General features: G+C 40.3%; 7 non-coding genes across 7 annotated transcripts; all 7 read right to left on the reverse strand.

Moving 5' to 3' along the window:
* Window positions 1–243: 243 nt before the first annotated feature.
* Window positions 244–316, reverse strand: trnav-aac (transfer RNA valine (anticodon AAC)). Its single transcript has one exon. It is a non-coding gene; the product is annotated as a tRNA-Val (tRNA).
* Window positions 317–4,098: 3,782 nt separating this feature from the next.
* Window positions 4,099–4,171, reverse strand: trnav-aac (transfer RNA valine (anticodon AAC)). The gene has a single exon. It is a non-coding gene; the product is annotated as a tRNA-Val (tRNA).
* Window positions 4,172–5,271: 1,100 nt separating this feature from the next.
* On the reverse strand, window positions 5,272–5,344 carry trnav-aac (transfer RNA valine (anticodon AAC)). Its single transcript has one exon. It is a non-coding gene; the product is annotated as a tRNA-Val (tRNA).
* Window positions 5,345–7,113: 1,769 nt separating this feature from the next.
* trnav-aac (transfer RNA valine (anticodon AAC)) lies at window positions 7,114–7,186 on the reverse strand. The gene has a single exon. It is a non-coding gene; the product is annotated as a tRNA-Val (tRNA).
* Window positions 7,187–8,621: 1,435 nt separating this feature from the next.
* trnav-aac (transfer RNA valine (anticodon AAC)) lies at window positions 8,622–8,694 on the reverse strand. The gene has a single exon. It is a non-coding gene; the product is annotated as a tRNA-Val (tRNA).
* Window positions 8,695–10,463: 1,769 nt separating this feature from the next.
* Window positions 10,464–10,536, reverse strand: trnav-aac (transfer RNA valine (anticodon AAC)). Its single transcript has one exon. It is a non-coding gene; the product is annotated as a tRNA-Val (tRNA).
* A 1,435-nt stretch (window positions 10,537–11,971) lies between these two features.
* Window positions 11,972–12,044, reverse strand: trnav-aac (transfer RNA valine (anticodon AAC)). Its single transcript has one exon. It is a non-coding gene; the product is annotated as a tRNA-Val (tRNA).
* Between the last annotated feature and the right edge of the window lie 1,004 nt (window positions 12,045–13,048).

Consider the following 13,048-nt stretch of genomic DNA (forward strand, 5'->3'; position numbering starts at 1 on the left):
TGCTAGCCTCTGGGCATTGGGAAATATTGAATATTACAAAATGTTTCCGCCCAGTTTCGAACCGGGGACCTTTCGCGTGTGAGGCGAATGTGATAACCACTACACTACGGAAACCAATTGATTGGAAAACTAAGGGTGTGACTGACTTTCGCGTGTGAGGCGAACGTGATAACCAATACACTACTGAAACTAAAGTCTGAATAGCAAATACTGAGAAGTGCGAAGGACCAATTTGTTAAAATGTGTTTCCGCCCGGTCTCGAACCGGGGACCTTTCGCGTGTTAGGCGAACGTGATAACCACTACACTACGGAAACCCAATGAGTAGAATACTAAGGGTGTGGCTGACTTTGGCTGGGTGGGACATTTATCGCTCTCAGAACCTAATGAAATCAGAAATTACTTAGTCAATTAATTAAACAATAAGGCTTGAGAAGCCGGGAATTATTGTGTGCAGCGGCTCTTGGAAGAGGCTTGGTGGTTCAAAACTTCTTCCATTTAAGAGTGATGGAAGCCACTGTGTTCTTGGGTACCTTCAATGCTGCAGAAATGACCAATCATTTGAATTTACCACAGGTGGACTCCAATCAAGTTGAAGAAACATCTCAAGGATGATCAATGGAAACAGGATGGACCTGAGCTCAATTTCCAGCCTCATAGCAAAGGGTCTGAAAACGTACGTAAATAAGGTATTTTTAAAATATTTAATGGGTATTATGGCTCTTTCTGTGGTACTCAATTTGGGATATTATGTGAGGTAGACATGAGAAGCCGGGAATTATCGTGTGCAGCCGGAACTTGGAAGAGGCTTGGTGGTTCCAAACTTCTTCTATTTAAGAGTGATGGAAGCCACTGTGTTCTTGGGTACCTTCAATGCTGCAGAAATGACCAATCATTTGAATTTACCACAGGTGGACTCCAATCAAGTTGAAGAAACATCTCAAGGATGATCAATGGAAACAGGATGGACCTGAGCTCAATTTCCAGCCTCATAGCAAAGGGTCTGAAAATGTATGTAAATAAGGTATTTTTAAAATATTTTTTTCATTAATAAAAACGATGTGCTATCGCTTTGTCATTATGTGGTATTGTGTGTAGATAGATTTTATTTTATTTCATCCATTTTAGTATAAGGCTGTAACGTAACAAAATGTGGAAAAAAGTAAGGGGTCTGAAAACTTTCCGAATGCACTGTACCTATGCAGTGCTAGCTTCTTTTCCTTTGCTAGCCAGCCAACTAAATCTATCACACAATCACATCAAGCAGCTGAAATGACAGAAAACGATCTACATTTTTGTTTGTTTTACCTTGGATTATATTGCCATTTCTTTGGATATATCCATTACAATGACCCTGATAAATGAATTTGCCTGGCTCAGAGAAGCTGTCAGTCTGGTCACATTCATACAGATCGCATGGTGGAGGTCCCCAAAAAAACGGCAACATTGATCCACAGGTCGGAGAGGTAGACAGCAAGGTTTAGACAAACCTCAACTGTTTCAAACCAAATGCTAGCCTCTGGGCATTGGGAAATATTGAATATTACAAAATGTTTCCGCCAGGTTTCGAACCGGGGACCTTTCGCATGTGAGGCGAACGTGATAACCACTACACTACGGAAACCGAATGATTGGAAAACTAAGGGTGTGACTGACTTTCGCGTGTGAGGCGAATGTGATAACTAATTCACTACTGAAACTAAAGTCTGAATAGCAAATACTGAGAAGTGCGAAGGACCAATTTGTTAAAATGTGTTTCCGCCCGGTCTCGAACTAGGGACCTTTCGTGTGTTAGGCGAACGTGATAACCACTACACTACGGAAACCCAATGAGTGGATTACTAAGGGTGTGGCTGACTTTGGCTGGGTGGGACATTTATCGCTCTCAGAACCTAATGAAATCAGAAATTACTTAGTCAATTAATTAAACAATAAGGCTTGAGAAGCCGGGAATTATTGTGTGCAGCGGCTCTTGGAAGAGGCTTGGTGGTTCAAAACTTCTTCCATTTAAGAGTGATGGAAGCCACTGTGTTCTTGGGTACCTTCAATGCTGCAGAAATGACCAATCATTTGAATTTACCACAGGTGGACTCCAATCAAGTTGAAGAAACAGCTCAAGGATGATCAATGGAAACAGGATGGACCTGAGCTCAATTTCCAGCCTCATAGCAAAGGGTCTGAAAATGTATGTAAATAAGGTATTTTTAAAATATTTTTTTCATTAATAAAAACTATATGTTATCGCTTTGTCATTATGTGGTATTGTGTGTAGATAGATTTTATTTTATTTCATCCATTTTAGTATAAGGCTGTAACGTAACAAAATGTGGAAAAAAGTAAGGGGTCTGAAAACTTTCCGAATGCACTGTACCTATGCAGGCTAGCTTATTTTCCTTTGCTAGCCAGCCAACTAATTCTATCACACAATCACATCAAGCAGCTGAAATGACAGAAAACAATCTACATTTTTGTTTGTTTTACCTTGGATTATATTGCAATTTCTTTGGATATATCCATTACAATGACCCTGATAAATGAATTTGCCTGGCTCAGAGAAGCTGTCAGTCTGGTCACATTCATACAGATCGCATGGTGGAGGTCCCCAAAAAAACGGCAACATTGATCCACAGGTCGGAGAGGTAGACAGCAAGGTTTAGACAAACCTCAACTGTTTCAAACCAAATGCTAGCCTCTGGCCATTGGGAAATATTGAATATTACAAAATGTTTCCACCTGGTTTCGAACCTGGGACCTTTCACATGTGAGGCAAACGTGATAACCACTACACTACGGAAACCGAATGATTGGAAAACTAAGGGTGTGACTGACTTTCGCGTGTGAGGCGAACGTGATAACCAACATACTACTGAAACTAAAGTCTGAATAGCAAATACTGAGAAGTGCGAAGGACCAATTTGTTAAAATGTGTTTCCGCCCGGTCTCGAACCGGGGAAATTTCACGTGTTAGGCGAACGTGATAACCACTACACTACAGAAACCCAATGAGTGGAATACTAAGGGTGTGGCTGACTTTGGCTGGGTGGGACATTTATCGCTCTCAGAATCTAATGAAATCAGAAATTACTTAGTCAATTAATTAAACAATAAGGCTTGAGAAGCCGGGAATTATTGTGTGCAGCGGCTCTTGGAAGAGGCTTGGTGGTTCAAAACTTCTTCCATTTAAGAGTGATGGAAGCCACTGTGTTCTTGGGTACCTTCAATGCTGCAGAAATGACCAATCATTTGAATTTACCACAGGTGGACTCCAATCAAGTTGAAGAAACATCTCAAGGATGATCAATGGAAACAGGATGGACCTGAGCTCAATTTCCAGCCTCATAGCAAAGGGTCTGAAAATGTATGTAAATAAGGTATTTTTAAAATATTTTTTTCATTAATAAAAACTATATGTTATCGCTTTGTCATTATGTGGTATTGTGTGTAGATAGATTTTATTTTATTTCATCCATTTTAGTATAAGGCTGTAACGTAACAAAATGTGGAAAAAAGTAAGGGGTCTGAAAACTTTCCGAATGCACTGTACCTATGCAGGCTAGCTTCTTTTCCTTTGCTAGCCAGCCAACTAAATCTATCACACAATCACATCAAGCAGCTGAAATGACAGAAAACAATCTACATTTTTGTTTGTTTTACCTTGGATTATATTGCCATTTCTTTGGATATATCCATTACAATGACCCTGATAAATGAATTTGCCTGGCTCAGAGAAGCTGTCAGTCTGGTCACATTCATACAGATCGCATGGTGGAGGTCCCCAAAAAAACGGCAACATTGATCCACAGGTCGGAGAGGTAGACAGCAAGGTTTAGACAAACCTCAACTGTTTCAAACCAAATGCTAGCCTCTGGCCATTGGGAAATATTGAATATTACAAAATGTTTCCACCTGGTTTCGAACCTGGGACCTTTCGCGTGTGAGGCAAACGTGATAACCACTACACTACGGAAACCGAATGATTGGAAAACTAAGGGTGTGACTGACTTAAGCGTGTGAGGCGAACGTGATAACCAACATACTACTGAAACTAAAGTCTGAATAGCAAATACTGAGAAGTGCGAAGGACCAATTTGTTAAAATGTGTTTCCGCCCGGTCTCGAACCGGGGACCTTTCACGTGTTAGGCGAACGTGATAACCACTACACTACAGAAACCCAATGAGTGGAATACTAAGGGTGTGGCTGACTTTGGCTGGGTGGGACGTTTATCGCTCTCAGAATCTAATGAAATCAGAAATTACTTAGTCAATTAATTAAACAATAAGGCTTGAGAAGCCGGGAATTATTGTGTGCAGCGGCTCTTGGAAGAGGCTTGGTGGTTCAAAACTTCTTCCATTTAAGAGTGATGGAAGCCACTGTGTTCTTGGGTACCTTCAATGCTGCAGAAATGACCAATCATTTGAATTTACCACAGGTGGACTCCAATCAAGTTGAAGAAACATCTCAAGGATGATCAATGGAAACAGGATGGACCTGAGCTCAATTTCCAGCCTCATAGCAAAGGGTCTGAAAATGTATGTAAATAAGGTATTTTTAAAATATTTTTTTCATTAATAAAAACTATATGTTATCGCTTTGTCATTATGTGGTATTGTGTGTAGATAGATTTTATTTTATTTCATCCATTTTAGTATAAGGCTGTAACGTAACAAAATGTGGAAAAAAGTAAGGGGTCTGAAAACTTTCCGAATGCACTGTACCTATGCAGGCTAGCTTCTTTTCCTTTGCTAGCCAGCCAACTAAATCTATCACACAATCACATCAAGCAGCTGAAATGACAGAAAACGATCTACATTTTTGTTTGTTTTACCTTGGATTATATTGCCATTTCTTTGGATATATCCATTACAATGACCCTGATAAATGAATTTGCCTGGCTCAGAGAAGCTGTCAGTCTGGTCACATTCATACAGATCGCATGGTGGAGGTCCCCAAAAAAACGGCAACATTGATCCACAGGTCAGAGAGGTAGACAGCAAGGTTTAGACAAACCTCAACTGTTTCAAACCAAATGCTAGCCTCTGGACATTGGGAAATATTGAATATTACAAAATGTTTCCGCCCGGTTTCGAACCTGGGACCTTTCGCGTGTGAGGCGAATGTGATAACCACTACACTACGGAAACCGAATGATTGGAAAACTAAGGGTGTGACTGACTTTCGCGTGTGAGGCGAACGTGATAACCAATACACTACTGAAACTAAAGTCTGAATAGCAAATACTGAGAAGTGCGAAGGACCAATTTGTTAAAATGTGTTTCCGCCCGGTCTTGAACCGGGGACCTTTCGCTTGTTAGGCGAACGTGATAACCACTACACTACGGAAACCCAATGAGTGGATTACTAAGGGTGTGGCTGACTTTGGCTGGGTGGGACATTTATCGCTCTCAGAACCTAATGAAATCAGAAATTACTTAGTCAATTAATTAAACAATAAGGCTTGAGAAGCCGGGAATTATTGTGTGCAGCGGCTCTTGGAAGAGGCTTGGTGGTTCAAAACTTCTTCCATTTAAGAGTGATGGAAGCCACTGTGTTCTTGGGTACCTTCAATGCTGCAGAAATGACCAATCATTTGAATTTACCACAGGTGGACTCCAATCAAGTTGAAGAAACAGCTCAAGGATGATCAATGGAAACAGGATGGACCTGAGCTCAATTTCCAGTCTCATAGCAAAGGGTCTGAAAACGTACGTAAATAAGGTATTTTTAAAATATTTAATGGGTATTATGGCTCTTTCTGTGGAACTCAATTTGGGATATTATGTGAGGTAGACATGAGAAGCCGGGAATTATCGTGTGCAGCCGGAACTTGGAAGAGGCTTGGTGGTTCCAAACTTCTTCTATTTAAGAGTGATGGAAGCCACTGTGTTCTTGGGTACCTTCAATGCTGCAGAAATGACCAATCATTTGAATTTACCACAGGTGGACTCCAATCAAGTTGAAGAAACAGCTCAAGGATGATCAATGGAAACAGGATGGACCTGAGCTCAATTTCCAGTCTCATAGCAAAGGGTCTGAAAACGTACGTAAATAAGGTATTTTTAAAATATTTAATGGGTATTATGGCTCTTTCTGTGGAACTCAATTTGGGATATTATGTGAGGTAGACATGAGAAGCCGGGAATTATCGTGTGCAGCCGGAACTTGGAAGAGGCTTGGTGGTTCCAAACTTCTTCTATTTAAGAGTGATGGAAGCCACTGTGTTCTTGGGTACCTTCAATGCTGCAGAAATGACCAATCATTTGAATTTACCACAGGTGGACTCCAATCAAGTTGAAGAAACATCTCAAGGATGATCAATGGAAACAGGATGGACCTGAGCTCAATTTCCAGTCTCATAGCAAAGGGTCTGAAAATGTATGTAAATAAGGTATTTTTAAAATATTTTTTTCATTAATAAAAACTATATGCTATCGCTTTGTCATTATGTGGTATTGTGTGTAGATAGATTTTATTTTATTTCATCCATTTTAGTATAAGGCTGTAACGTAACAAAATGTGGAAAAAAGTAAGGGGTCTGAAAACTTTCCGAATGCACTGTACCTATGCAGGCTAGCTTCTTTTCCTTTGCTAGCCAGCCAACTAAATCTATCACACAATCACATCAAGCAGCTGAAATGACAGAAAACGATCTACATTTTTTTTGTTTTACCTTGGATTATATTGCCATTTCTTTGGATATATCCATTACAATGACCCTGATAAATGAATTTGCCTGGCTCAGAGAAGCTGTCAGTCTGGTCACATTCATACAGATCGCATGGTGGAGGTCCCCAAAAAAACGGCAACATTGATCCACAGGTCGGAGAGGTAGACAGCAAGGTTTAGACAAACCTCAACTGTTTCAAACCAAATGCTAGCCTCTGGGCATTGGGAAATATTGAATATTACAAAATGTTTCCGCCCGGTTTCGAAACGGGGACCTTTCGCATGTGAGGCGAACGTGATAACCACTACACTACAGAAAGCGAATTATTGGAAAACTAAGGGTGTCACTGACTTTCGCGTGTGAGGCGAACGTGATAACCAATACACTACTGAAACTAAAGTCTGAATAGAAAATACTGAGAAGTGCGAAGGACCAATTTGTTAAAATGTGTTTCCGCCCGGTCTCGAACCGGGGACCTTTCGCGTGTTAGGCGAACGTGATAACCACTACACTACGGAAACCCAATGAGTGGATTACTAAGGGTGTGGCTGACTTTGGCTGGGTGGGACATTTATCGCTCTCAGAACCTAATGAAATCAGAAATTACTTAGTCAATTAATTAAACAATAAGGCTTGAGAAGCCGGGAATTATTGTGTGCAGCGGCTCTTGGAAGAGGCTTGGTGGTTCAAAACTTCTTCCATTTAAGAGTGATGGAAGCCACTGTGTTCTTGGGTACCTTCAATGCTGCAGAAATGACCAATCATTTGAATTTACCACAGGTGGACTCCAATCAAGTTGAAGAAACATCTCAAGGATGATCAATGGAAACAGGATGGACCTGAGCTCAATTTCCAGTCTCATAGCAAAGGGTCTGAAAACGTACGTAAATAAGGTATTTTTAAAATATTTAATGGGTATTATGGCTCTTTCTGTGGAACTCAATTTGGGATATTATGTGAGGTAGACATGAGAAGCCGGGAATTATCGTGTGCAGCCGGAACTTGGAAGAGGCTTGGTGGTTCCAAACTTCTTCTATTTTAGAGTGATGGAAGCCACTGTGTTCTTGGGTACCTTCAATGCTGCAGAAATGACCAATCATTTGAATTTACCACAGGTGGACTCCAATCAAGTTGAAGAAACATCTCAAGGATGATCAATGGAAACAGGATGGACCTGAGCTCAATTTCCAGTCTCATAGCAAAGGGTCTGAAAATGTATGTAAATAAGGTATTTTTAAAATATTTTTTTCATTAATAAAAACTATATGCTATCGCTTTGTCATTATGTGGTATTGTGTGTAGATAGATTTTATTTTATTTCATCCATTTTAGTATAAGGCTGTAACGTAACAAAATGTGGAAAAAAGTAAGGGGTCTGAAAACTTTCCGAATGCACTGTACCTATGCAGGCTAGCTTATTTTCCTTTGCTAGCCAGCCAACTAAATCTATCACACAATAACATCAAGCAGCTGAAATGACAGAAAACGATCTACATTTTTGTTTGTTTTACCTTGGATTATATTGCCATTTCTTTGGATATATCCATTACAATGACCCTGATAAATGAATTTGCCTGGCTCAGAGAAGCTGTCAGTCTGGTCACATTCATACAGATCGCATGGTGGAGGTCCCCAAAAAAACGGCAACATTGATCCACAGGTCGGAGAGGTAGACAGCAAGGTTTAGACAAACCTCAACTGTTTCAAACCAAATGCTAGCCTCTGGACATTGGGAAATATTGAATATTACAAAATGTTTCCGCCCGGTTTCGAACCTGGGACCTTTCGCGTGTGAGGCGAATGTGATAACCACTACACTACGGAAACCGAATGATTGGAAAACTAAGGGTGTGACTGACTTTCGCGTGTGAGGCGAACGTGATAACCAATACACTACTGAAACTAAAGTCTGAATAGCAAATACTGAGAAGTGCGAAGGACCAATTTGTTAAAATGTGTTTCCGCCCGGTCTTGAACCGGGGACCTTTCGCTTGTTAGGCGAACGTGATAACCACTACACTACGGAAACCCAATGAGTGGATTACTAAGGGTGTGGCTGACTTTGGCTGGGTGGGACATTTATCGCTCTCAGAACCTAATGAAATCAGAAATTACTTAGTCAATTAATTAAACAATAAGGCTTGAGAAGCCGGGAATTATTGTGTGCAGCGGCTCTTGGAAGAGGCTTGGTGGTTCAAAACTTCTTCCATTTAAGAGTGATGGAAGCCACTGTGTTCTTGGGTACCTTCAATGCTGCAGAAATGACCAATCATTTGAATTTACCACAGGTGGACTCCAATCAAGTTGAAGAAACATCTCAAGGATGATCAATGGAAACAGGATGGACCTGAGCTCAATTTCCAGTCTCATAGCAAAGGGTCTGAAAACGTACGTAAATAAGGTATTTTTAAAATATTTAATGGGTATTATGGCTCTTTCTGTGGAACTCAATTTGGGATATTATGTGAGGTAGACATGAGAAGCCGGGAATTATCGTGTGCAGCCGGAACTTGGAAGAGGCTTGGTGGTTCCAAACTTCTTCTATTTAAGAGTGATGGAAGCCACTGTGTTCTTGGGTACCTTCAATGCTGCAGAAATGACCAATCATTTGAATTTACCACAGGTGGACTCCAATCAAGTTGAAGAAACAGCTCAAGGATGATCAATGGAAACAGGATGGACCTGAGCTCAATTTCCAGTCTCATAGCAAAGGGTCTGAAAACGTACGTAAATAAGGTATTTTTAAAATATTTAATGGGTATTATGGCTCTTTCTGTGGAACTCAATTTGGGATATTATGTGAGGTAGACATGAGAAGCCGGGAATTATCGTGTGCAGCCGGAACTTGGAAGAGGCTTGGTGGTTCCAAACTTCTTCTATTTAAGAGTGATGGAAGCCACTGTGTTCTTGGGTACCTTCAATGCTGCAGAAATGACCAATCATTTGAATTTACCACAGGTGGACTCCAATCAAGTTGAAGAAACATCTCAAGGATGATCAATGGAAACAGGATGGACCTGAGCTCAATTTCCAGTCTCATAGCAAAGGGTCTGAAAATGTATGTAAATAAGGTATTTTTAAAATATTTTTTTCATTAATAAAAACTATATGCTATCGCTTTGTCATTATGTGGTATTGTGTGTAGATAGATTTTATTTTATTTCATCCATTTTAGTATAAGGCTGTAACGTAACAAAATGTGGAAAAAAGTAAGGGGTCTGAAAACTTTCCGAATGCACTGTACCTATGCAGGCTAGCTTCTTTTCCTTTGCTAGCCAGCCAACTAAATCTATCACACAATCACATCAAGCAGCTGAAATGACAGAAAACGATCTACATTTTTTTTGTTTTACCTTGGATTATATTGCCATTTCTTTGGATATATCCATTACAATGACCCTGATAAATGAATTTGCCTGGCTCAGAGAAGCTGTCAGTCTGGTCACATTCATACAGATCGCATGGTGGAGGTCCCCAAAAAAACGGCAACATTGATCCACAGGTCGGAGAGGTAGACAGCAAGGTTTAGACAAACCTCAACTGTTTCAAACCAAATGCTAGCCTCTGGGCATTGGGAAATATTGAATATTACAAAATGTTTCCGCCCGGTTTCGAAACGGGGACCTTTCGCATGTGAGGCGAACGTGATAACCACTACACTACAGAAACCGAATTATTGGAAAACTAAGGGTGTCACTGACTTTCGCGTGTGAGGCGAACGTGATAACCAATACACTACTGAAACTAAAGTCTGAATAGAAAATACTGAGAAGTGCGAAGGACCAATTTGTTAAAATGTGTTTCCGCCCGGTCTCGAACCGGGGACCTTTCGCGTGTTAGGCGAACGTGATAACCACTACACTACGGAAACCCAATGAGTGGATTACTAAGGGTGTGGCTGACTTTGGCTGGGTGGGACATTTATCGCTCTCAGAACCTAATGAAATCAGAAATTACTTAGTCAATTAATTAAACAATAAGGCTTGAGAAGCCGGGAATTATTGTGTGCAGCGGCTCTTGGAAGAGGCTTGGTGGTTCAAAACTTCTTCCATTTAAGAGTGATGGAAGCCACTGTGTTCTTGGGTACCTTCAATGCTGCAGAAATGACCAATCATTTGAATTTACCACAGGTGGACTCCAATCAAGTTGAAGAAACATCTCAAGGATGATCAATGGAAACAGGATGGACCTGAGCTCAATTTCCAGTCTCATAGCAAAGGGTCTGAAAACGTACGTAAATAAGGTATTTTTAAAATATTTAATGGGTATTATGGCTCTTTCTGTGGAACTCAATTTGGGATATTATGTGAGGTAGACATGAGAAGCCGGGAATTATCGTGTGCAGCCGGAACTTGGAAGAGGCTTGGTGGTTCCAAACTTCTTCTATTTTAGAGTGATGGAAGCCACTGTGTTCTTGGGTACCTTCAATGCTGCAGAAATGACCAATCATTTGAATTTACCACAGGTGGACTCCAATCAAGTTGAAGAAACATCTCAAGGATGATCAATGGAAACAGGATGGACCTGAGCTCAATTTCCAGTCTCATAGCAAAGGGTCTGAAAATGTATGTAAATAAGGTATTTTTAAAATATTTTTTTCATTAATAAAAACTATATGCTATCGCTTTGTCATTATGTGGTATTGTGTGTAGATAGATTTTATTTTATTTCATCCATTTTAGTATAAGGCTGTAACGTAACAAAATGTGGAAAAAAGTAAGGGGTCTGAAAACTTTCCGAATGCACTGTACCTATGCAGGCTAGCTTATTTTCCTTTGCTAGCCAGCCAACTAAATCTATCACACAATAACATCAAGCAGCTGAAATGACAGAAAACGATCTACATTTTTGTTTGTTTTACCTTGGATTATATTGCCATTTCTTTGGATATATCCATTACAATGACCCTGATAAATGAATTTGCCTGGCTCAGAGAAGCTGTCAGTCTGGTCACATTCATACAGATCGCATGGTGGAGGTCCCCAAAAAAACGGCAACATTGATCCACAGGTCGGAGAGGTAGACAGCAAGGTTTAGACAAACCTCAACTGTTTCAAACCAAATGCTAGCCTCTGGGCATTGGGAAATATTGAATATTACAAAATGTTTCCGCCCGGTTTCGAAACGGGGACCTTTCGCGTGTGAGGCGAATGTGATAACCACTACACTACGGAAACCGAATTATTGGAAAACTAAGGGTGTCACTGACTTTCGCGTGTGAGGCGAACGTGATAACCAATACACTACTGAAACTAAAGTCTGAATAGAAAATACTGAGAAGTGCGAAGGACCAATTTGTTAAAATGTGTTTCCGCCCGGTCTCGAACCGGGGACCTTTCACGTGTTAGGCGAACGTGATAACCACTACACTACGGAAACCCAATGAGTGGATTACTAAGGGTGTGGCTGACTTTGGCTGGGTGGGACATTTATCGCTCTCAGAACCTAATGAAATCAGAAATTACTTAGTCAATTAATTAAACAATAAGGCTTGAGAAGCCGGGAATTATTGTGTGCAGCGGCTCTTGGAAGAGGCTTGGTGGTTCAAAACTTCTTCCATTTAAGAGTGATGGAAGCCACTGTGTTCTTGGGTACCTTCAATGCTGCAGAAATGACCAATCATTTGAATTTACCACAGGTGGACTCCAATCAAGTTGAAGAAACATCTCAAGGATGATCAATGGAAACAGGATGGACCTGAGCTCAATTTCCAGTCTCATAGCAAAGGGTCTGAAAACGTACGTAAATAAGGTATTTTTAAAATATTTAATTTGTATTATGGCTCTTTCTGTGGAACTCAATTTGGGATATTATGTGAGGTAGACATGAGAAGCCGGGAATTATCGTGTGCAGCCGGAACTTGGAAGAGGCTTGGTGGTTCCAAACTTCTTCTATTTAAGAGTGATGGAAGCCACTGTGTTCTTGGGTACCTTCAATGCTGCAGAAATGACCAATCATTTGAATTTACCACAGGTGGACTCCAATCAAGTTGAAGAAACATCTCAAGGATGATCAATGGAAACAGGATGGACCTGAGCTCAATTTCCAGTCTCATAGCAAAGGGTCTGAAAATGTATGTAAATAAGGTATTTTTAAAATATTTTTTTCATTAATAAAAACTATATGCTATCGCTTTGTCATTATGTGGTATTGTGTGTAGATAGATTTTATTTTATTTCATCCATTTTAGTATAAGGCTGTAACGTAACAAAATGTGGAAAAAAGTAAGGGGTCTGAAAACTTTCCGAATGCACTGTACCTATGCAGGCTAGCTTCTTTTCCTTTGCTAGCCAGCCAACTAAATCTATCACACAATCACATCAAGCAGCTGAAATGACAGAAAACGATCTACATTTTTGTTTGTTTTACCTTGGATTATATTG

Source organism: Oncorhynchus mykiss, chromosome 8 (assembly GCF_057628025.1).
Source record: "Oncorhynchus mykiss isolate SJ-2025 chromosome 8, ASM5762802v1, whole genome shotgun sequence".
NCBI lineage: Eukaryota > Metazoa > Chordata > Actinopteri > Salmoniformes > Salmonidae > Oncorhynchus > Oncorhynchus mykiss.